Here is a 9,211-nt window from a genome sequence, read left to right on the forward strand (position 1 = left end):
CATCAAATCTGGAATGAAGATGTGGATTTGTCAAAGACGCGGTGGTCTAGCATTGAAAAGAGTATTCTAAAGATGGTTGGGACCAGGACACATCCTTTTTTTTTGACTCCGCTTTTTATACTGAATACTGAAGACGCCGTTGAACAGCACAGTACCCATCATAATTTTGTGTGAAGAAACAATAATATTTACCTGCTGGCCTTAGTTTTGAGTATTACTGATCTACCGGATTGACTTTAGATCAGTAAAACATCGCGACAAATTGAGTCGCAAATTTGTAAAACTATATGCGGAACAACTGGCTTATGTCTTTTGTGCTATATACCAGGGGTCGGCAACCTTTTGAGTCCGAAGAGCCAAAAATTAGAATTTACAAAATGTTAAAGTTTTGAAAGAGCCACAACATTTACATTTTGTTTCTTACCAACAATAAATAGTAGGCCTGCTCACACACTATTTAATGAAGAAAAAAAAAACGAATATATTTATTCATATATAATTAGTGTTTTTCACAACAAATTATATAATAATAATTATTAGATAATTATTTTTTTTTATTTCGGTAACAACTAAAGAAATTAAACATTTACTTACACTACTAACTTTTACTTCACTAACAAACAATTGAGCAAACAAATTCAATGGGATCGATGGCTTTGCATGGTTTTAGAAAGTTTGGATACATGTGGCTCTTAACTTGTTTTAGTTTCAAAAACGACTCGAAATTTTCATTTATTACTTAGCTTCTTACTTTTCATTTAATTATACTCATGCAAGAGAACACTTGCTTGCACGTCTATGTCGATCCTAAGATAGTCAGTACTCCAAAGGCCAACTTCTTCAACCTACTGTAGCATTTTGGAAGATTATTCCATGCGTCCAATCAAGTCTCGGCATTCCTTTTAACTGTCTACTTTTGTTGCATAACTTACATATAATTCTCGACCTCCAACGCTTCCAACTTGATTTTCAACTCTGTTAATTTTCCACCCCACAAAACTTTACTTTTTAAATCTATCAATGGCGTTTCTAGAATTCCAGTATCAATTCCAAACGCATCAATGTGGATTGTGTTACTATTTGTGTTAAGAGGATTTACTCTGAGTGCTAGAATGGTTTTGTTAGTTTTGAATTGCTCAAATCTATCAAGAAATTCATCTTTGATTTTTTTTTTTATAACTGTGCTGAAGTCAATTGTGTCGAAAGTTACTCTGATTTTATCGTGCTGCTACTTTAGACATGGAGACATTGAACATGAAGTAACTTAACGCTTTGAATATCTTCTGCAGAAAGAATTAATTTTTCTTCAAAACAAACCAACTCTTCTACCAAACGTTGAAAGGGGCAGAAGGATCTCGGAATACTGAGTCTCCATTTAAGTCTCTAAAACTGACAATGGTGAAGTGCTTTTGACAAGATGATATTAACAAAATTAACTATTTCGGCCGGAATGGTATATTATTTATTGAAATGTAAGAATTTCGTGTTTTTTTTTTTTGCTCTGAAGAATCATAGTTGGCTCTTTATTTGCTCCCGTCATACTTCTGGCTCCATTAGTTTGCATTTAAACGATTTTAGTTCAATTGATCTTAATGTCTTCAATGTATTTGTGCATGGCATTCATCATATCCTCACCTTTAGTTTGTCACGAGGTATTAAACCTAGAAGTTCTTCCTTTGGGAAGGGGTATGGTGAAAAGCGAGTACAAGTGGTTCAGAGATAGAACAGGCGCCTAATTTTCGTTAAACGATTCAGAACTATTTTGAAAAATGTTTCGATAAAATAAATAACATTTGCTTATGAAACTAAAGAACCTCAGGTTGCCGACCCCGGCGGTATACACAACAAATCCTGGTAAACGCACAAAATTCCTTCCATTTGGTAGACAGCTGAAATAAGTTATGTTTCCACTGCAGTTATGGTCCTCCATGTTTGTTACTATTAATACCAGTAGTGAATAGTTGTAAAAATGGAGTATTTTTATGAAAAAACTGTTTGCATGAATGATTTTAAAAAATTAGACTTTTCGCTTTCAAAAAAGAAAAAAAGTAGCCGTTGCATCCGAACTTTGAATGGTCTAAAATATTAAAATGTCCGATTTTTATTACTCTTCTAGTTTCTCAGATCTAAACGGGACAGACTGACAGACAGGCAACACAAAACAAATAGCGTCATTTCCCTTTTCAGGGTCCGCTAAAAATAAAATAAATGTAGAGTGTGAAAATGGGTTGGCCCGTTCAGTCGACTTATTCGTTCATTTGTGTATTGGATTAAAGAGCTGTTGGAAGCTGGTTAATTGAGTGACTGCTTATAGTAAATCTCGACGACGTGGACTGTTTATGTTAGCTTTATAAAAAGGCCTAATTATCTTAATGTATACTAGATGTTTTCTTCTGTGGATGAGTTGTATGGAAGAACTCGCAAATAAGATCTCAAGTAAACAGATCGCTGAACACCTTATTCACCCAACATAGATCTAATTACCAACCATCAATCATTTAATAATAATATAATAAATAATAATAATAATCCGACAAAACGGTAGATTTCAATCGCCCGGATCTGCTGTTCATCGATAAAAAAGAAAAAAACGCTACCATTATCGATATCGCCGTACCACTGTCTCATAATTTAAGAAAAACTTAGATAGAAAAACAAAGAAAATATGGGAACCTAGGCTTGGAGATTGTCCAAAATAACAATATACCCCATTGTTATATCAACCGAGGGGATAATAACAACTGACCTCACAGACACCTTCAAGGCCCTTAACATTCCTAGGAACATCTTCGTTGCCTGTCAGAGGGCGGTACTGCTGCAGACCTGCCACATCCCCAGAAAATTCCTCAGTGGAAACTGTTAAAGGGACTACGATGAATTTTGTTTCTCTTTAGCGAAACTCGACCCTGGCAGCGTCAGAGAATGACTACTCGTTCATTTCTAGCATAATAATAATAATAATCATAGGTCGCCATAACCACTTTGCAAAGCTAATACACCAACACTAGGCTTTGACACACGATTTGATCGGTAAGGGTACATCTTCTTATTATAAATCATAGGCGTAGCCAGGAGTTTTTTCGGAAAGGGGGGGGGGGGGCAACGCTAAAATAAATTATATATGTATATATGTCTGTGTGTGTGTGTTTATATATAATTAATATTTACTACATTCTAACCCTTTATTCTTTCGGAAGATGTTAATTGTACCCGAGAATAGGTTCTTCCTGGAAAAATTGTAGACTCCCCTTTCCTGGCAAGAGAGTCTGGGCGAGCTCAAAGAATTTTAGTGTATTATTTACTTTATTTTATATTTTTTTAGCATCAAACCCTGCTGAAGAGGGGTTTAAACTCTAAAACCCTTTGCCTACTCTCATAGAATTTAGAGTGTTTACTTTGCTTTTTTATACAGAGGGGGGGATATCATAAATTTCAGAGGGGTTTTAAAATCTAAATCTTCCTTAACTATGTTCTTGGAATTTGGGGATTTTCGTTTGCATTATTTGCTTTGTTTTATAGAAGAGAGGAATTTAACTGCAAACCCCTCTGGTAGAGGGTTTTAAACTTAAAACACCCTTGGCTGCGCTGGGTCAAGTGATGGTTTAGTATTAAAATATCACCTAAAATAAACAATATCAAAGCAAAAATCAATCAATTAATTGAAATTTTCCCCCCAAGGGAGAGAATTTCATTTCAGTGGGAGGGTTGAACCACAAAGCGCCCCTCCCGGCTACGCCCATGTTATAAATACTAGCTACAATTGGTTCTCGAGTCTACTGAAGATCTTCTGTACTGCAATGTCCTATTTCGACCCACAAAACAGTTGATTTTAATCGCCTTAATCTGCTGTTCATTGCTAAAAAATAAATAAAAAAACGCTACCATTATCGACATCGCCGTACCACTGTCTCGAAATTGAAAAACAAAGATAGAATAACAAAGAAAATATGGGAACCTAGGCTTGGAGATTAGGAAATTATTCAAAATAACAGTATACCCCATTGTTATATCAACCGGAGGGATAATAACAACTGACCTCACAAATATCTTCAACGCCCTCAACATTCCTAGGAACATCATCGTAGCCTGTCAGGGGGCGGTACTGCTGCAGACCTGCCTCATCACCAGAAAATTCTTCATTGGAAACTGATAAAGGGACTACGATGAATTGTGTTTCCCTTTAACGAAACTCAACGCTGGCAGTGCCAGAGAATGAATACTCGTTTGTTTCTGACATAATAATATTAATAATAATAATAATAAATTTTGTTAACAAATGCCGAAAGTGTGGAAATGTAGGTGAGCTAATTGAACACATAATGACAGCCTTATCATAAGTAAGTTGCAAATTTAACATATATACACTTGGCTTTGACACATTATTTCATCAGTAAGGATACTCCTCCTTATTACTAATACTCGCCACAAAAAATTCTCAAGTCTACTAAACATCTGCTGTACTTAGACAGGCCTATTTCGACCGACAAAAACGGTAGATTTTAATCACCCTGATCTGAAAAGAAAACTATTACATTATTGACATCGCCATACCACAGTCACAATTTAAGAAAAACAAATAGAAAAACAAAAAAAACAGAGTTTGGAAATCTAGGCTTGGAGATTAAGCGTTTATGGAAGTTATCCAAAATAACAATATACCCTATTGTTATATCAAGTCCCAAAAAGCCCGTGGAGTCTGGGAGCGCATGAGGCGCGCCGACCGCACTTCCCCGTGGTGGAGGCTGTCCAGGCCTGAGCAAGCTATTATAGCACAGTGCAGGACAGGCCACTGTCCTGTTGGCTCATATTTCTCGCGGCTGTGACCAAATTTTGATTCACGGTGCCCCCACTGCGGGGAAGAAGAGGAAACCGTGCCTCATATCTGGTTTGACTGCCCCAGATTTGCTGATCTCCGTCTCGACAGGTCTGGGAAACCCAAAATTCTCGACCTGTATGGCGACATTCATGCACTACGCAAGACAGCAGGGTTTCTGTCCAGGGCTTTTGCAAGAGAGGATTTGAGCCTCTCAAGCCCTCACTCTAATGGTGTTTGATGATGATGATGATGATTGTTATATCAACCGAGGGGATAATAATAATTGACCTCAAAGATACCTTTAAGGCCCATATCATTCGTAAGGAAATTCTCGTTGCCTGTCAGAGGGAGGGTACTGCTGCAGACCTACCAAATCAGCAGAAAATTCTTCAGTGTAAACTGGACTACAGTTAGATTTGTCATTCCGACTTCTCGACTGTCCAGGGGTCAAACATTGCCTGTTTCCGTCCCCCGTCGTCCTGCGGGAGGTTTGGACTAGGAAGAAGATTATCTTTAACTCTGAAGGAACATCCGAAATATGTCAAAAAAAAAAAATAATAAAAAAAATAAAAAAAAAAAAAATTCTTTTTATTATAAAACTTTTATTTTAGGAAAATCGGTCGTACAGTTATGTATTACGTAATAGAAATACATTATTTAAACAATAGTAGGCTTAAAGATTTATAAGACAGCGAACCAAATATGTCTTTACAGCCAAACCAAGGTTAAATAACATTTTAGTTTTATGTTCTTATTTGATTTATAGAAATTTCTTTTAATACATCCTAATGCTTTGTTTGATTATTTTGTAGTTTGTAGTTTGTGGAAACACAAACTTAAAATCGGCCCCCGAAGTGGTCCACCCAGGCAGGCTTCAAATGAAATTATATCAAAGACAATAAAGATAAAAAGATAAAAATAGAGAAAGAAGGTTAACACATCTTGAGTTGTGCCCCAACGGTCCAGCAGATCAAAGGATAGGTGAAAGTGAATGTAAAGACCTTGTGGTCTATAGGGTTAGGGGTCTATAGGGCAGATAATGTAAAGTTCATCTGTTTTTGTGGCCTACAGTTAACGAGGGTGTCATGTAGCCAGCACAACGACCAACTGCCTTTACTTTTTCCCAACTAATGTCAGGTACCCATTAGAGCTGAGTGGACTCAGAGGCGACAAAAGATTCCAAAGTTTAAAATCTCAGTCTTCACCAGGATTCGAAAACGGGACCCCCGGTTCGGAAACCAAGCGCATTACCGCTCAGCCACCGCGCCTCCCCTGGCCTAACTGATGTCTTATAATTGATCTAATTGTTTTGAAAAGGCTCAATCTCTTATTCGAATCCTAAAAAAAAAATATAAAAAAATTCCGAAATAAAAAAAAAGTTTGGGAAAATGAAGTTTAAGAGATTACTATTCGTTTCTAATTAGGTCTAACTTATAATGCATACTAATTAGCTTTTTCTCTAAAAAACTGCTTGCATAACTGGTTTTAAAAATTAGATTTTTCGCTTTCAGAAAAAAAAAGTAGCCGTTGCATCAGAACTTTGAATGGTCTAAAATATTTTCTAGTTTACGAGATCTAAACGGGACAGACGGACAGACATTTGCACAAAACTAATAGCGTCTTTTCCCCTTTCGGGGGCCGCTAAAAAAGCAAAAGTAAAGTTCCCCTTTCAGACTTTGTAGTCCATGGGCACATGATGTAAAGGTTGTCGTGCGCATCTGTATTGATGTTTTCCTTTGTGTACACCATAAGGATTTGTGATTTTAATTTCTAAGATTGCGCTTTATTGGTGTCATTGCTCTCTCTTGTTCTACCTTGAGATGGAGTTCTCTGGTGTGGTTTTCCCAGTATTGGGGACGAAGGTTTGGGACTCTGCTGAAGTCGAGTCTGAATTGTAGGCTTGGTATTTGAGTATCAGCCATGGCGTTGGGTGTGAGCGTTGCGAGCCCTGATCGACTGAGGCACTGAGATTAAGGCGTGCTATAGTTTCTTTGAATATAACTTGTACTTCAATTGTAAATTCACTTTTGTTATTTATTTATTCATTATTTTTGTCTTATTATATCACTAATTCATTAAACCTTAAACCCTGCGCAAATATAAATAAATATATGCATTGTCATTTGTCATTCAAACTAGACATACATCTAGCTAAATCTAGACCTAGTTTTAGATCTAAATCTAGATTGAGAAACAGCGCATGGATGTGTGACAGGTTTGTGTGGACTTTTTATACCCCCGCCCGTGCAATGGGTGGACTCTCGTCTACCCGTGGGCATCCCCACAGGAGTCTTGTCATGCTACCCATTTTGCCTAACCACTTCCTCAAATGGTCGTTTCCACGCGAGCGCCACGATGAGGCAGAGTAGCATGCTCGCGAAGTTTAGATCTAGAGTTAAATCTAGTCTATATCTAGATCTAAGTCTATATCTAAGTCTAGATCTAGATATAGAATCTTGATATAGAATCTACTATATCTAGACCAGAACTCGTATCATAAACATTTAAATTTCTAACCTTAATTTAGTCTTCCTTAGACTGTCAAGCATTGGCGTAGCGAGGTATTTTTTTCGGTAGGGGGGTTTAGGGGGAATTTTTCTCACTCCCCCTAGCCCCCCCCCCCTTTTCGCGAAAAAAAAATGTGTATATATGTGTGTGTACATAATTTTTTATTACATTCTGACCCTTTATTCTTTCGTAACACGGTTATTGTGCCCTAGAATAGGTTTTACCTGGAGTTACTTACAAAATTGTTGACTCCCCGCCATTGCCAGCAAGTAGGTCTGGGGGAGTGCTAGGAGCTCCCCCAGCGCGCGGCGGAGTCTCGCCGCCAAGCACTATTTCTGGTTTTGAAAGCCAACAAAATGCATATTCTGAGGTATCTACAGTGCATTTTGCTGCTATTAAAAGTCTTATTAGACCCTCCTGCGCCGTTGGGCGCATTTGTTGTCAAGCTGTTTCCACAAAAATCTGTCACTGGTCATGTCTGAAGCCTCTTCCCATCTGCTCTGAGGACCTCCATGAATGTTTGGCGCCAAGTTGTACTAGGATGTCATCGCAACTCTTATTATGCGTAATTCATTTTGTGGACTGACGCCGCCTGTCTCGGTGGAGCGCTCATCTGGCTCTGGCCTGAGGTTATTTGTGTGGGCTAACTACGCACACCACTACCCCTATGTATCATTACGAGGTTTATAACAATATTTGAAACATTTTAGTACTGGTATACTGTAGATAAAAAAAAAGTTAAAGAAAATTAATTAATGGCTATGTTTACGATTCGGAAAGTTAAGGATGAGTGCAGTTTTTCACATGACCGACCCAAACCCAGTTGCGACCTACATATTTTTTTCACATCTAATGCAGAAAAAGCCGTTGTCCCCCTGCTGTCAAGTTTTCTTTCTGACGTTCATCAAAATTTATTTCATTAATGGTTTTCCTTTGCGTCTCAAATGTTTGCACCGCAGCTTTTCTGAGAGCTCTCCAACTGTCTCTTTCAGAGGTCATCTGCTGAAAACTTCTTTTCTCTATAATTTGTTTATTCATCAAATACTAAAAGCAATCTAATAACAATGCATTTAATTCGTTTTGCCTTATGGCACTTTCAGTTTTGCATTAAACTCTTTTGCCTGTTTTGTCCACATCCTCCATCTTTCTTCCCAGCTTCCTTACTGCTCACCCCCCAACAAAATTTCAAGAATTCATACTCCGGCGTGATATATTTTTATCCCACGTTACAGACATTATGTTATATTCAATTTTCAATATATTTTCTCTTTTTTTTGTTTGCGATCGAAACTTAAGTGATAGAAGGACTAATAGACTGACTAAGACTTCTAGTGGCTTTCATCTGTTTTTTGGGGAACCCTAAAATGGTAGGAACGTACTTACCCAGTGAACAACATCACGTGATCATAGCTTCCGACGATGCCACGCCCAAAAGTTGTGTAAAACCATTTCAAAGAAATTAACGCTGTTCCCACAGTCAAAGTATCGTATGTAACGTTCGCGCCCAAAAAACGTGACGCTTCAAATGTCTGAAAACAAAATTAATAAATCCTCTTATGTTTTGCATTTATTTAAAAAAAAAGATAAATAATGAAAACAATTTGCACGCTATTCCGCTACTTAAAGCAGATCTAAAATTTTTATGGGTATTTCCGCAGCTCTGCAGATACTATTTTATTTATTTCAAACTGTTTTTTAATCTAATTTGACACAGAAAATACAGAAGAAGGTCCATTGATTTCATTATATAATAAAAATAATATTCAAATTTGTGTTTCAAAAGCATTTTTTACATAAATTCATTCCTTATAGCTGCTAATTCAGATTTCCTGACGAACATTCTTTCATTAGACAATACATCTTTCTATTTCAAGGTCTAAAACACTA

The 9,211-nt window shown here is 37.2% G+C and overlaps 1 long non-coding RNA gene across 1 annotated transcript in view; it reads right to left on the reverse strand.

Annotated features, from left to right (window-relative positions):
- Positions 1–8,847, reverse strand: part of LOC129922581 (uncharacterized) — a 12,785-nt gene extending 3,938 nt beyond the window's left edge. The window contains exon 1 of the long non-coding RNA XR_008774554.1: positions 8,708–8,847. This is a non-coding gene — a long non-coding RNA (uncharacterized LOC129922581). The remainder of the gene's footprint in view (positions 1–8,707) is intronic.
- Positions 8,848–9,211: the final 364 nt, after the last annotated feature.

This window comes from Biomphalaria glabrata, chromosome 13, assembly GCF_947242115.1.
Source record: "Biomphalaria glabrata chromosome 13, xgBioGlab47.1, whole genome shotgun sequence".
NCBI classification, from domain to species: Eukaryota; Metazoa; Mollusca; class Gastropoda; family Planorbidae; genus Biomphalaria; species Biomphalaria glabrata.